The sequence below is a fragment of the Jaculus jaculus genome, chromosome 6 (assembly GCF_020740685.1).
Source record: "Jaculus jaculus isolate mJacJac1 chromosome 6, mJacJac1.mat.Y.cur, whole genome shotgun sequence".
In the NCBI taxonomy this organism is placed as follows: domain Eukaryota; kingdom Metazoa; phylum Chordata; class Mammalia; order Rodentia; family Dipodidae; genus Jaculus; species Jaculus jaculus.
Genome location: NC_059107.1, coordinates 3543197 through 3559878, shown reverse-complemented (window position 1 = coordinate 3559878; position 16682 = coordinate 3543197).

Genomic DNA, 16682 nt, shown 5'->3' with positions numbered 1-16682 from the left:
TTTGCAGTGGCAGGAGGCCCTGGCATGCTCATTCTCTCTCTTTATCTCCCTTTCTGTATCTCTTTCAAATAAAGAAATAAATATATGTTTTTAAAAAGCCAACGTAGTGGCACATACCTTTAATCCCAGTGGTAGGAGGATCACTGTGAGTTTGAGGCCAACCTGGAACTCTAAAGTGAGTTCTAGGTCAACCGGGGCTAGAGTGAGAGCCTATCTCAAAAAAAAAAAAAAAAAAAGAAAGAAAGAAAGAAAGAAAAGCTGAGTGTGAGTGTGGTGGTGCACACCTTTAATCCCAGCATTTGGGAGGCAGAGGTAGGAGGATCGCTATGATTTCGAGGCCACCCTGAGACTACATAGTGAATTCTAGGTCAGCCTGGGTGACAGTGAGACTCTACCTCAGAAAAACAAAACAAAACACACAAAAGAAGAATTTCCTACCTACTTACTCTAGGAAAAATAGATCCATACTTTTATTTAACTAACATTCTGTAAGTTGTCTACTAACACTATGAAACAAGAAAGGATTTAATAGATTAATATTTATTAATGCTGTGCAATGCTCCAATAAAACACAAAAGGCAACTCTTGTTCAATGTGCTGCTCTGTCTGAACGCCTGGAGTCTGCGGTGTGGAGGAGGGGCTCCGAGCTGCGCCGAGCATTCCTAGCTCCCAGCTGGCAAAAGCCCCAGAGCTGCTGGGAGGACTTGATGGAGACGTGGGGAGGGGGAGCGAGAACAAGGGCGGGAAGTGAATCTGGGTCCGTCTCCCTCGTAGCATACTGAGAACCGAGGATGGCTTAGGATGAACACAGGGGGAGGGAAGGGAGGAAAGAAAAGAAAGAAAGGAGGGAGGGAGGGAGGAGAGAGAGAGAAGGAGGGGGGAAGAAAGGAGAGAGGAGAGAGAGAAGGAGGGAGGGGGGAGGGAGGGAGGGGGAGGGAGGAAGAAAGGAAGGAAGGAAGGAAGGAAGGAAGGGAGAAAAAAAAGGCCTTCCAGGACTGGTTCTACAATTGAAATGAAAGTCAAGGCTTCCCTAGGAGGAAGACAAGTGGGGGAACTTGTAAGTGGGTTTCTTCCTAGCCCATGAGAAAAATTTGTCAAGCCAATCTCACTACCAATTCAGGGAGGAAGCTAGAAATGCTCTTGTTGGTGGCCCAGGACTCTCTCCCTAGTCCTTTTACCCATTTATTTTTCTTTCTTTTTCTTTTTTTTTTTTTTTGAGGTAAGATCTTATTCTAACCCAGGCTGCCCTAGAATTCACTCTGTAGTCTCAGGGTGGCCTTGAACTCACAGTGATCCTCCTACCTCTGCCTCCTGAGTGCTGAGGTTAAGGCATGTGCCACCACGCCCGGCTGTCATTTCTTTTCTTACTTTTTTAAAAAATATTTTTATTTATTTATTTGAGAGAGAGAGAAAGAGGCAGACAGAGGGAGAGAAGGGAAGGGGAGGAAGAGAGAGAATGGGCATGCCAGGGTATACAGCCACTGCAAATGAACTTCCAGATGTGTGCACCACCTTGTGCATCTGGCTTATGTGTGCCCTGCGCAATCAAACCTGGGTACTTTGGCTTTGCAGGCAAGCACCTTAACTGCTAAGCCATCTCTCCAGTCCCCTTTTGCACATTTCCAGCTACAAAGAAAGAGGTTATTATTTAGAACTCTCACTCAAAGGACATTGATAGATTGTACCTATGGAAGGAGAAAAATCTGGAAGGAAGCTCAGAAATGTGAAGAGGAAATTATGCAGCTGATCATTTATACAGTATATTATCTCCCAATAATTACTCATTTTACTTGTAGCAAGCAGTTAGGATTGTGTTTCATGACATTTGCTGATGAAACATGAACATCTGTTACCTTAGACAGGACACCAGTGATCGTAAAATGAGATGATTCCACCCCGGTCTAGCTCAGGGAGCCAGTGAGCTTATTGGGCTTGCTTACAGGAACCCAGGCAAGTTGTTTCTGGAGCATGGATGACTTCACGGCAGCTGCATCATTGAGAAGCCCACCCCACTGTGGGTGACAATTCATGAAACTTCCTGAGCAGCTTGCAGGCATCTCCACTGAGGAGTCTCACTCCCCGGCAATTGCTCCCTGCGCATGTGCATGTGCTGGAGGTAAAGCCTCTTGAGTTAACACTTCAGTGAGCTCCTGAGCCTTGTAAATTTCATGAGCTTCCCGAGACTCCTGCTTCCTTCCAGGAAGGTATGTGTGACTATCTACACCACAGGAAAGGAACAGATCATCCAGGTCTGAGGGACAGTGGATTAGAAGCTAGGGTTTGGTTTAAAAACCAACCAACCAACCAACAAACAAACAAAAATAAACAATGAAAACTGAGCCACGTGAGGTGGCACACATCTTTAATCCCAGCACTCAGGAGGCAGAGGTAGGAGGATCGCCGTGAGCTCAAGGCCACTCTGAGACCACAGAGTGAATTCTAGGTCAGCCTGGCCTAGAGTGAGACCCTACCTCGAAAAAGCAAACCAAATCAAAACAAACCAAACCAAAACAAAGCCCTGGTTAATTCTGAGGTAGCTTTCACTCTAAGGCACAAGCCTTCGAAGCACACAGGCAGGTGTAAGGCACAAAGAGGAGCTTCTACGGTGGTTGCAAGAAGACAGGGAATCTGCAGGGATCTGTGCCCATCGGAGACACGGAGTCCTTCATTTCATAGTGCTGCACGGTCCTCATGCAGGCTGAGCAAGTGCTCTGCCATCAAGCCATATGCCCAGGTAAATCTGTTATCTTGAATCACTCCAAAACCAAGGATGGTGGCTCATGCTTGTTTTTCCAACACTCAGGAGGGCAGAGGTAGGAGAATCAGGAGTTCAGAGCTATCCTCAGCTACATGACGATTCCAGGCCAACCAGGATGACATGAGATTCTATCTCAAACAACAGCAACGAAAACTTCATTCAAAGAATATATAATAAGCCGGGCATGGTGGTGAACACCTTTAATCCCAGCATTCAGGAGGTTGAGGTAGGAGATCATTGTGAGTTTCAGGCCAACCTGAGACTAGATAGTGAATTACAGGTAAGCTTGGGCTAGAGTGAGACCCTACCTGGAAAAACAAAACAAAATCATATATAATATATACTAGGCAGAGTAGTGCACTCCTATCATCCTGGCACTTGGGAGGCCGAGGCAGGAGGATTGTCGTGAGTCTGAGGTTAGCCTGGGCTACAGAGCAAGACCCTGCCTCAAAAGAAAAAAAAAACAGGGGTAGTAGGGAGCAGTGGCAGGATATTTTCCCAGAATGCACTACCACCAAAAAACAAACAAAAAAGAATACATGACACAGAGTGTTGCAGGTGAATCCTCCTCAAACTTTCCTTCCTTTTTTTTCTTTTTTTTGGGGGGTGGGAATCAAAGGGTTTATTTCAAGCCCACAGTTTTAAGGGGAAGTTTCATCATGGTGGAGAAAAACATGGTGACTGGCCCATATCCTTCTGCACCAGCAACAGGGACAGAAATACCAGAGTGAGCCAGTTCTAAACATCCAGTGGGTTGGACTAATGAACACACCTCTTCCAGCAAGGCTCCACCTTCCAAAGGCTCCACCAGCTGAAAACTAAGTAGGAGGCTTAATCACAAACACTTGAGGCTATAAGAGAAATTTTACATTCAAACTACCACTGTCTTGAAGAACATATTTATATTTTACTGTAATGAAAAACCAAGACATTAGTGTTTATAATATCAATATTTCAATCGACACTAGCAGCCTCAATCCTGTGGTGTCACGTGACTTCTCCTACATGGAGAATGAAGGGCTCACCATATCCTCCTCATAAACTTTCAAGTCACACACACATACACACTCTCCCTCTCTCTCTCTCTCTCTCTCTCTCTCTCTCCAAACATGTATAAGCTCTTACAGAACACAAAGTGTAATGTCTCCAGCTCATTTGTTAAGCAAACATACATCCCATAAAAATCCAAGGAGGGGCTGTAGAGATGGCTTAGCGGTTAAGCGCTTGCCTGTGAAGCCTAAGGACCCCGGTTCGAGGCTCGGTTCCCCAGGTCCCACGTTAGCCAGATGCACAAGGGGGCGCACACGTCTGGAGTTCGTTTGCAGAGGCTGGAAGCCCTGGCGCGCCCATTCTCTCTCTCTCCCTCTATCTGTCTTTCTCCCTGTGTCTGTCGCTCTCAAATAAATAAATAAAAAATTTAAAAAAAATCCAAGGAGGATGGACTGGGGAGACGGTCCAGAGGTTAAAGGTACTTGCTTGCAAAGCCTCCCAGTCTAGTCCAAGTTCAGTTCCTCAGTACCCTGATCCACCAAGGTGGTACATGCATCTGGAGTTTGTTTGCAACAGTAAGAGCACCCATTTTCTCTCTCTCTCTCTCAAACAAACAAATAAACATTTAAAAATTCGGAGGGGGGCAATATTAAAAAAAAGAGAATATGGAAAGATGGCTTAGCGGTTAAGGCATTTGCCTGCAAAGCCAAAGGACCCAAGTTTGATTCTCCAGGACCCACGTAAGCCAGATGCACAAGGGGGGACATATGTGTGTGGAGTTCATTTGCAGTGGCTGGAGGCCCTGGCATGCCCATGTATAATTTTAATTCACTTATGAACATGAATTAAAATTTTTTTCTTAAGCAGCCAGGCCTGGTGGCACATGCCTTTAATCCCAGCATTCAGGAGGCAGAGGTAGGAGGATCACTGTGAGTTTTAGGCCACTCTGAGATGACATAGTGAATTCCACATCACCCTGGGTTAGAGTGAAAACCTACCTCGAAAAACAAAAAACAAAACAAAACAAAATCTTGTTTAAAAAAATTGTTAAACACAGTGTTTTTGGTCTACACACAGCATATATAAAGACGTAGTAAACAGAGCCTGGGGTCACAAACCTATAATCCTAGCACTCAGGAGTCAGAGGAAGGAGGATCACTACTGCAAGTTCAAGGACAGCCTAGGCTACATAGCAAGACCCTGCCTCCAAAAAAAGACATTGGTTGAGTGCTTGTTTAATTTCTTGGGCTACTGGGGTTTTTGTTCAGGAAGTCTTTTCCCAGTCCTAAATTGTGGAGAGTTCCTCCTATTTTTAGTTCCAGTAGTTGAAGAATTTCAGGGCTTATATTGATGTCTGATGTCTTTAGTCCATTTGGACTTGGTTTTTGTGCATGGTGAAATGAATGGGTCTAACTTCATTTTTCTACATATGGTCATCCAATTTGTCCAACACCATTCATTGAAGATGCTGTCTTTTCTCCCGTCTACATTATTGGCAACTTTGTCAAAGAAAAGTAGCTATTACCTCCAGAGGTGTCTTTTTTTTTTTTTGGTTTTTCAAGTTAGGGTCTTACTCTAGCCCAGGCTGACCTGAAATTCACTATGTAATCACAAGGTGGCCTTGAATTCATGGTGATCCTCCTACCTCTGCCTCCCTAATGCTGGGATTAAAGGCATGTATCACCATGCTGGGCTTTCTTGAGTTTTTTTAAATGTTTTTATTATATAGGTCTTTCACATCCTTGGTTAGTGTGTGTTATTCCAAGGTATTTAATTTTTTGTTGTTGCTATTGAAAATGGGACAGTCTCACTGATTTCTTTCTCTATATATTTGTCCTTTGCAAATAGAAAAACTACTGATTTTTGTGCATTGATTTTGTATCATGTCACTTTGTTGAAGGAATTAATCACTTTTAGAAGTTTTGAGATGAAGACTTTCAGGTCATTTATGTACAGGATCATGTCATCTGCAAATAGGGCTAACTTGACTTCTTCCTTTCCAATTTGAATCTCTTTTATTTCTTCCTCCTGTCTTATTGCTTGGGTTAGTACTTCTAGTACTATGTTGAGGAGCAGTGGTGAGAGTGAGCATCCTTGTCTTGTTCCAGATCTCAGTGGGAACTACTTGAGTTTTCCCCATTAAGAATTATTTGGGCTTTAGGAGCTTTATATATAGCCTTTATTGTGTTGAAATATAAACCTCCATGCCTATTCTTTCCAGTGTTTTGATTGGGAAATGATGTTATATTTTGTCAAAGGCCTTCTCTGCGTCAATTGAGATGATCATGTGGTTCTTATGGTTAAGTTTATTTATGTGGTGTGTTACATTGATTGATTTCTGTATGTTAAGCCATCCTTGCATCCCTGGGATGACTCCTACTTGATCAAGGTGGATAATGCTTTTGATATGTTGTTGAATTTGGTTTGTAAGGATTTTGTTCAGGATCTTTGCATCTAAGTTCATTAGGGATAGAGGCCTGTGGTTTTCTCTCCTTGTTGCATCTCTGTCTGGTTTTGGTATTAGGGTGATGCTTGCTTCATAAAAGGAGTCGGGGAGGATTCCCTGGTCTCTGATTATGCAAAACAGTTTGAGAAAAATTGATTTCAGCTCTTCAGTGCAGGTTTGATAGAATTCAATTGAGAAGCCATCCAGTCCTGGACTTTTCTTTATAGGGAGGTTTTTGATTACCTTTTCAATTTCCATGGATGTGATAGGTTTGTTTAGGAGATTAATCTGCTCTGAATTTAGTTTTGGTAGGTGGTATTTGTATAGGAACTCATCCATTTCTTCCAGATTATTCAATTTTGTGGAATAGAGGTTTGGGAAGCATGCCTTGATGATTCTTCCAATTTCATTGATGTCTGTCATGATCTTTTCTGATTTTGTTAATTTGAGACGTCTCTCTTTTTTTTTTTTTGCTTGATCAAATTGGCCAGAGGTTGGTCAATCTTGTTTATTTTTTCAAAGAAGCAGCTCTTAATTTCATCAATTTTTTGGGTCAGATTCTTCTTATTTTTCTCCAGCCCCTTTAGGTGGATAGTCGGGTTACTAATTTGGGATCTTCCTGTCTTTGTAATGAAGGCATTTAGGGCTATGAATTTTCCCGTTAGGACTGCCTTCATTGTGTCCCATAAGTTTTGGTAGATTGTGTTTTCATTATCATTCAATTCTAAGAATTTTACAAGTTCTTTTTTGATTTCTTCCATTTATTGTTTAAAAGTGTGTTGCTTAGTCTCTAGGAGCTGGTGGAGTTCTTTATGTGTATCTTGTTGTTAATTTCTAACTTTAAAGCATTGTGATCTGACATGATGCAGGAAGTTACTTCAATTTTCCTGACTTTATGGAGGCATGCTTATGGCCTAATATATGGTCAATTTTGGAGATGGTTCTGTGAGCTGCTGAGAAGAATGTGTATTCTGTAGAGTTGGGGTGGAAAGTTCTGTAGATATCTGTTAGGTCTAGTTGATCTATGGTGTTGTTGAGCTCTATTATTTCCCTGTTGATTTTCTGTTTGGATGATCTGTCTATTGATGATAGTGGGGTGTTGAAGTCTCCAACTATGATGGTGTTTATTTCTGTTTTATTGTCAAGTAGATTTTGTGTTATAAACTGTGGTGCATCTGTGTTTGGTACATATATTTATTTATTTACTTTTAATATTTTATTTCTTTTTTTATTTATTTGGGAGAGAAAGAGGCAGAGAGAGGGGGAAGGTGGGAGAGAATGAATGTGCCAGGGCCTCCAGCCACTGCAAACAAACTCCAGATGCATGAGCCCCCTTATGCATCTGGCTCATGTGGTTACTGGAGAGTCAAACCGGGATCCCTGGGCTTTGCAGGCAGATACCTTAACCACAAAGCTATCTCTCCAGCCCATATATATATATGTGTGTGTGTGTGTGTGTGTGTGTGTATGTATAAATATATATATATATTTTGATTGTGATGTGTTCATGTTGGATCATTTCCTTGATGAGTAAGAAGTAGCCCTCTTTGTCCTCTTTGATGACTCTTAGTTTGAAATCTATTTTATCAGATATTGATATAGCAATACCTGCTTTTTTTTTTTATTTCCATTTGCTTAGAATATCATCTTCCAAAGTTTCACCCTGAGGAGGTGTCTATGTTTAGTGGTGAGATGGGTTTCTTGAAGACAGCAGATAGAAGGGTCCAGTTTTTTGATCCACCCTGGTAGCCTGTGTCTTTTTTTTTTAAATTTTTTATTTATTTATTTGAGAGCGACAGACACAGAGAGAAAGACAGATAGAGGGAGAGAGAGAGAATGGGCGTGCCAGGGCTTCCAGCCTCTGCAAACGAACTCCAGACGCGTGCGCCCCCTTGTGCATCTGGCTAACGTGGGACCTGGGGAACCGAGCCTCGAACCAGGGTCCTTAGGCTTCACAGGCAAGCGCTTAACCGCTAAGCCATATCTCCAGCCCATAGCCTGCGTCTTTTGATGGGTGAGTTAAGTCCATTAATAGTTAAGGTTATTACTGCCATGATGAGGTACTTTATGGGTATGGGGTTTTGTGCTTTCCTGTGTTTTGTATTATTTTGACCCTGGTCTGTTTTGGTTATTGTGACCTTCTTCTTGTTGGCTCTTGAGATTGGTTGTTTGACTGTTCTGTGTGGAGTATTCCCTCAAGTATTCTCTGTAGGTTTGGCTTTGTGTTCATATACTCATAGAGTTGACTTTTCTCACGGAAAGTTTTTCTTTAACCATCTATTATGAGGGATACTTTTGCTGGGTAGAGTAGCTTGGGTTGGAGGCCATGGTATTTTAGACTTTGAAGTGTTCCATTCCAGGCCTTTCTGGTTTTCAGGGTTTCCATTGAGAAATCTGAGGTAATTCTGATGGGATTGCCTTTGTGTGTAGTGAGTTGTTTCTCTTGCGGCATTTAGCACTCTCTCTTTGTGTTCATTGTTAAGAGTTTTAACTATGATGTGTCTTGGAGAGTTTCTTCTTTGGTCCTGTGTGTTTGGTGTTCTGTGAGCTTCTTGCATTTGGATGGGCCTCTCTTTTGAGAGATTCAGAAAATTTTCTTCAGTAACTTTGTTGAGTATGTTCTCTATGCCTCTGGTCTGGATTTCCTCTCCTTTTGGTATACCCATGATGTGGATGTTGGGTCATTTTAGGGTATCCCACAGTTCCCTCATAATCTGTTCACTTGAATTTTTGAATTTAGCAAAGTTTTTGGCCTCCCGATTAATTTCTTCTGTCTTATCTTCCAGGTCAGAGGTCTGTCTTCCACATGAGTAATTCTGTTGGTGATGGGAGGTCCTAGAGAGGTGTTTTTTAAATATATAATTTCTATTGATTTTTGTTTTCTGTTGTGTTATTTTGTAACGTGTCCATCTCTTTTTTGACGTACAATTTCAGTTTGAGTTCTGCTTTTCTTAATGCTTCCTGGAGTTCATTCTTGCATTTGATCAAGACTTTATTAAGCTTAATCAACTGACTGTTGAGATCTTCCATTTCTTGACTCACCTTCAGTTTATTCATATCTCTTTGGAGGGTTCTAACATTTTCTTCCATCAGGTTAAGCTTGCTGCCAAAAGCTGAATGCTCTAGGAGACAATTCTGTTCAAAATTTCATTGATACAATTGTTGGTTTTTTGATGGCTTGCTTCTAGTTCAGCAATTTTTTTCACCAGAGTCTCATTGGTTGTGTGTTTTCATTTTGGGAATGAATTTCTGTTGATTTCTCTATGATTTCACTGGGGGCTTCCACTGTCGGTCTAGACATCTTTGGTGGAGATCCATCAGTTTTCTGACTTTCTTTGGCTTTTTTGATTTGTTGTCTACCCATTTTTAGGGAGGTTCTTTATTTTATTGAGGAGGAAGCAAGGTTTTGTCCTTTGGCCCATGTACCCTCTGACTCAGGTGAACAGGAATGTTGGTACCCAGTGGCCAGTCAGGTCACCAGAGCAAAAGGCCTGATTCCACAGCTCACTCAGGGAGCAGGCCTCCCCAAGCAAGGCACAATGGGACCTATGGGGACCAGGGAAGTGGGAGGAGCTGGGAGGAGCCCGGAGACAGGACTCTGGTCTACTCACTCCACACCGCTGCGTTCACAGTATGCACAGGGAACCCTGACCAGAGCTCTGCCCGTCTTCTGGTCACAGGCACACTGGTATTATAGAAGACAGCCACAGTGTCCAGCCTCTATGTGGGGTCTGAACTCAGGTATTTCTGGTTGCCCAGCAAGTGCTTTACCCACCAACCCATCTCTCTAGCCTAATGTTTTCTTTTTCATTTTTTTTTTTTGTATTTGTTTTTTGTTTTTTCAAGATAGGGTCTCACTCTAGCCCAGGCTGACCTGGAACTCACTATGTAGTCTCAGGGTGGCCTTGAACTCATGGCGATCCTCCTATCTCTGCCTCCCAAGTGCTGGGATTAAAGGCATGAGCCACCATGCCCAGCTTTCTTTTTCATTTTTTAAAAAATATTTTATTTTTATTTATTTATTTGAGAGAGAGAAAGAGAGGGAGAGAGAGAGAGAGAGAGAGAGAGAGAGAGAGAGAGAGAGAGAGAGAGAGAGGGAGGGAGGGAGGGAGGGAGGGAGGGAGGGAGGGAGAGAATCAGCATGCCAGGGCCTCCAGCCACCGCAAATGAACTCCAGATGCATGCACCATCTTGTGCATCTGGCTTACATAGGTCCTGGAGAATTGAACCGAGGTCCTTTGGCTTTGCAATCAAGCACCTTACCCACTAAGCCATCTCTCCATCCCTAATCTTTTCTTTAATGAGAAAAATCACAGGATGAGCCAGGAATGGCAGTGCATGCCTTGAATCCCAAGGTAGAAGGATTGCCATGAGTTTGAGGCCAGCCTCAGACTACATGGTGAATTCCAGGACAGCTTGGACTAGAGCAAGACCCTACCTTGAAAAAAAAAATCACAAAATGATATCAGTACCACACACACAAAAAACATAACTAGCTGGTGTGGTGGTACATACCTGTAACCCCAGCACTTGAGAGGTGGAGGCAGGAGGATTAGATATGTAAATCCAGCCTTGGTTTTAAGTATTTTTATTAAGTATTTGGTATTAAGTTCAAGGCCAGCCTGGGCTATATAAGATTTTTTTTTGTAGGGTCTCACTGTAGCCCAGGCTGACCTGGAATTCACTATGGAGTCTCAGGGTGGCCTCAAACTCACAGTGATCCTCCTACCTCTGCATCCCAAGTGCTGGGATTAAATGTGTGCACCACTACGCCCAGCTTGCAATATATAATAATCTTTTCCAAAAAAACAAAGCAGCTGGGTGTGATGGCACATGCCTTTAGTTCCCTTAGTGGTTTTTTTTTTTTTTGGTCTTTTAATTAATTAATTAATTAATTTATTTATTTATTTTTCAGTGCTAAGGACTGAACCCAGAGCCTTACGCTTGCTAGGCAAGTGCTCATTCACCGAGCATCCCCAACCCCGCACACGCCTTTAATCCCAGCACTTGGGAGGCAGAGGTTGGAGGATCACTGTGAGTTTGAAGCCGCTCGGAGAATACAGAGTGAATTCCAGGTCATCCTGGGCTAGAGCGAGACCCTACCTTGAAAAAAAAAGCAAACAAAAATGGGTCTGAAATCCATTACCCGCTATGTGGCACTGGGGTCAAAGTCAGGCGCTAGTCATGCTAGCCAAGGAGCCATACCAACCACGGTCGCAGCTTTTCACAAAGCCAGAAGAGCATGGAACTTACTTATGCTGATGAAGTGACAGCAAATACTGTGGCCACTAGTGTTATGGTCAAGCATCCCTTCGAGAGCAGCAGTAAGGCAACAACACCCATGGGACCACTCTGAGTTCTGCGCCACTCCGAGAAGCACCAGTCACGTTGCACACATGGCGGATTTGTGTGGGTACCAGAACAATTTCCCATCAGGACATGGGAAAGTGTCTTGAGAAAGGGCTTTCTTTTTTTCAACATTTTTTTCATACTTTTATTTATTTTTCATTTTATTTTTATTGACAACTTCTATAATTGTAAACAATGTCCCATGATAATTTTTCAACTTTTTTTTTTGCTTTTTCGAGATAGGGTCTCACTCTAGCACAGGCTGACCTGTAATTCACTAAGTAGTCTCAGGGTGGCCTCGAACTCATGGGTATCCTCCTACCTCTGCCTCCTGAGGGCTGGGATTAGAGGCGTGTATGCCACCACATCTGGCTTTCTGCTGTAATTTGGAAGTTAGTCTATAATGTAACACACCTGTCAAAATCCCAATCGTATTTTCCTTTCCTTCCTTATTTCTTTCCTTCTTACCTTCCTTTTTTTGTTTTCTGTTCTGAGACAGGGTTTCACTGTGTAGCCCAGGCTGACCTGGGACTTATCACGCAGCTTACACGTTCACAGTGAGCTCAAACTCCTGCCGAGGGGATCCTGCTTGAGCCTGCCAAGCGCTGGCATGAAGCGTGAGCCACCTGGCCTGGCTTCCAACCACTGCTTCATGTTGCCACCCACGCTGGTTCTAAAACATCCTATTCATGCCTGTGGCTGGAAGAGGGAGGGCCCAGGAGGAGCCCGTGGGATCCTGAGAAGATGAAGCAGGATCCAGCTAAAAGAATCTGGTCAGTGTGGCACCCACAGGGGCTACAGCAGCCATTTTCTTTCTTTTTCTTTTTCTTTTTTTTTAAAATAAGTATCTTTTACAATTAAACAATTTTAAGGCTTAACTAAAGAACTATTTATGACCATTACATGAAGCTTAGACAAGCTATATTAACATTGCTTGTATACAGTGGATTTTCCTAAGACATGGGGAGCTTTCTAAGTTTTCCTAAGAACAAAATCACAATAAATCACTTTTTATAAGACTTAGATTATAACCTCAGTGATAATCATCCAGCAAAACCAGCACGAACAAGATAAGAACCACCTTAAAATTACAGAATTTTAGAAAGGCATGGTGATGCATGCTTATTGATAGCCAAACATCATGGACTTTGTATAAACCAAATTACAATATTCTGATACCTGGAAAAGTCTGATATTAACAAAAAGTGCAGTTTATATATTTAAGGCACACAAGGCTACAGAGAGTAAACTATGAACAAAAGATCTCGAGCAGCCATTTTCAGTGGAGGATGGCTCTTCTCCCAGGGTCCGCCTGGCAGATTTTGGTAGTCATAGTTTGGTGGGCAGGTGTGGGTGTGATGGGCACAGAGCAGGTAGGGGACAGGGGTGCTGGTGGATATAATATAATGCACATGGCAGTCCCCACAACGAAGAGTCATCTCACCCAAAACGCCAGTAATGCCGAGACTCAAAACTCCAGGAGAGCTAGATTTGGTGGCACTTGTAACTGGTAACCCCAGCACTGAGAAGATGGAGGCAGGAGTATCAGGAGTTCAAGGTCAGCCTCAGCTACACAGTCACTTCAAGGTTATCACTGGTACATAAGACTCAATATGTATATGTATATGAATATGTATGTCTATATGTCTATGGAGATGGCTCAGCTGTTGTAGGCATTTGTATGCAAAGCTTGCTGGCCCAGATTCAATTCCCCAGTACCCACATAAAGCCAGATATACAAAATGATCCATGCATTTGGAGTTAATCTGCAGTGGCAAGAGGCCTTGGCACCCTCTCTCTCTCTCTCTCAAACTCTCTCTTAAATAAAAAAAAAAATCAAAAATATTATGAGGGACTGGTCATGGTGGCACACACCTTTAATCCCAGCACTCGGGAGGCAGAGGTAGGAGGATCACTGTGAGTTGAAGGCCACCTTGAGACTACATAGTGAGTTCCAGGTCAGAACTAGTGTGAGACTCTACCTTGAAAAAAAAAAGCAATATATATATCTTTATATACATATACATATACATATACATATACATATACATATACATATACATATACATATACATATACATGTACATATACATACATACATATATATATATAAAATAATTAATATATAATATATATATTATGGGAGTACAGAGATACAGAAATACATCCACAACAAATGATGTTTGGGTAGGCATATCTAGCATGAAATGGCTGGAACCCTTATATTGGATAACTCCAGGAGAGTTTATTTCATGAGACCCTCATAAAAATGCAAACAGGGGGCTGGAGAGATGGCTTAGCGGTTAAGCGCTTGCCTGTGAAGCCTAAGGACCCCGGTTCGAGGCTCGGTTCTCCAGGTCCCACGTTAGCCAGATGCACAAGGGGGCGCACGCGTCTGGAGTTCGTTTGCAGAGGCTGGAAGCCCTGGCGCGCCCATTCTCTCTCTTCCTCTATCTGTCTTTCTCTCTGTGTCTGTCACTCTCAAATAAATAAATTAAAAAAAATGCGAACAGGGCATAGGGAAACAAAAGTCCTCTGGAGCTGGGCACAATGGGAGCTGGTCACAGTGCAGTGGCCAGGTGTGGAAGCAGTGCTACAGGCAGCTGTGTGCCCTTGGCACGTGCTGGAACGTCCAGCTGAGGGTGGACGTAGCCTGCAGGAACTCTGGTGGAGCGGGCTGTGAGCATGCGCACCCTGACTCGGCTGCCCTCCAGCCTCTGTCGCGATCTCCGCAATGCCCGCCACGGCCCTACCAGTGCTGAAGCTCTGGGCAAAGAACCAACTGCTGTCCCCCAACGAGGCCAGCCTGCCAGGACGAAGGGGAGGCTGAGGGAGGGTCGGGAGTGGAAGGATTTAGTAGACAAACCCTCAAAGGGAAGGAGGGACACATGCATATCCAAAGCTCCGGCAGTAATTATGCCCCGAAGTAAAGACCGTGCATCAGTTTCTAGAATGAATAACCAAGTCATCTTAATTAATTAGAAAACGATAAATAGCCCATTCGGAAAAACAAAATGACACAAGCAAGCATTTCCCAGAACAGGAAACACAAATGGCTAATAAACATATCAAGAGATGCTCAACCTTGTTAGTTGCCAGGGAAATGCACAATTAAACCACATTGAGATGACATTTCACACCCACCAGGCTGGCAGCAACCTGAAAGTCAGATATCACAGGTCTTGTCCAGGATGTGAGGTACAAGGAATTCTTAATGCATCATCTGCTGAAGAGTAAAATCGTACTTTTGAAATGCAGTTCCTAGTAATCCTGGGAGTTGCCCACACCCTATGACCCAGAATTTCAACCTAGCACATGCTCTGGAGAAATTCTTCCCCAAGAACAAGAGCTATAAGCAAATATATTCACTGTAGCACTGTTTTAAATAAGCTTTTTATTTTCATTTATTTACTTTGGTTTTTCGAGGCAGGGTCTCACTCTAGCCCAGGCTGACCTGGAATTCACTATGTAGTCTCAGGGTGGTCTCGAACTCACAGTGATCCTCCTACCTCTGCCGCCCAAGTGCTGGGATTAGGGTTCATGCCCATCACGTTTTGCATTTTTTTGAGACAGGGACCACTGTAGCCCAGGCTGGCCTTAAAGTCAATATGAGGCCAAGGATGACCTTGAATTTATGATCCTCCTTGCCTCCACCTTCTGGGTGCTGGGATTACAGGTATGCACTACCATACATGGCCTAAGTGAAGATTTTAATTTTTAAGTAATTTTAGATTTACAGATGATGAAGGTGAAGATGTGCACTACCATACCTACCTTAAATGAAGTTTTTCATTTTAATTTTTGTTTATTTATTTATTTGACAGAGAAGGAGGGAGAGAGAATGGGCTCGCCAGGGCCTCTAGCCACTGCAAATGAACTCCAGACACGTGTGCCACCTTGTGCAGCTGGCTAACAAGGGTCCTGGGGAATCAAACCTGGGTATTTTGGCTTTGCAGACAAATGCCTTAACCGCTAAGCCATCCCTCCAAACCAAGTTTTTAAATTTATTTTTTCCTTTTTTTCTGAGGTAGGGTCTCACTCTAGCCCAGGCTGACCTAGAATTCACTATGTAGTCTCAGGGTGGACTCAAACTCACGGTGATCCTCCTACCTCTGCCTCCTGAGTGCTGGGATTAAAGGCGTGGATGCCTGGCTTCCAAATTTTTAATAATTTTAGATTTACAGAAAAATGGTGAAGATGGCATAGAGTCTCCATGTACCATCTTTCCTGTTGGCAACTTTATAAAAATATTTTTATTTATTCATTCATGAGAGAGAGAAAGAGAAAGAGAGAGAATGGGCACGCCTGGGCATCCTAGCCATTGTAAACAAACTCCAGATGCATGCATCACCATATTTGGCTTACGTGGGACCTGGAGAATTGAACCTGGGTCCTCAGGCTTCAGAACAGGCAAGTGCCTTAACCACTAAAACATATCTCCAGCTCCCCAGCCTCATTAACATTTTATTTTTAAATTTTTTTGTTTATTTTTATTTATTTATTTGAGAGCGACAGAGAAAGAGGCAGAGAGAGAGAGAATGGGCGCGCCAGGCTTCCAGCCACTGCAGATGAACTCCAGACGCGTGCGCCCCCTTGTGCATCTGGCTAACATGGGTCCTGGGGAATTGAGCCTCGAACCGGGGTCCTTAGGCTTCACAGGCAAGCACATAACCGCTAAGCCATCTCTCTAGCCCCCCCCCCATTAACATTTTATAGGACTGGGGAGATGGCTCAGTGGTTAAAGGCACTGGCCCAGGTTCAATTCCCTAGTACCCACATAAAGCCAGATGTGCAAAGTGGTGCATGCATCTGGAGTTTGTTTCCAGTCCGTGACAATAGGTTCTGGCATGCCCACACCCACACACACACTCTCTCACTCTGGCATACCCACACACTCTCTCTTTCTCTCATATATAATACATAATTTATATCTAATATGTTAATATTAGATACAAATACATCCATATGTTATGAAACATCTTATGTTACATCAATACTGGTCAATTATTATGTTTCCCTCTTTTAGTGTGTATGTGTGTGGTGTGTGGTGAGGGTGTGTGGTACGTGCATAAGTGTGAGCAAACTTGTGCACTTTGTGTACACACATGAGGTGACCGGAGGAAGGTGTCAGGTGTCCTT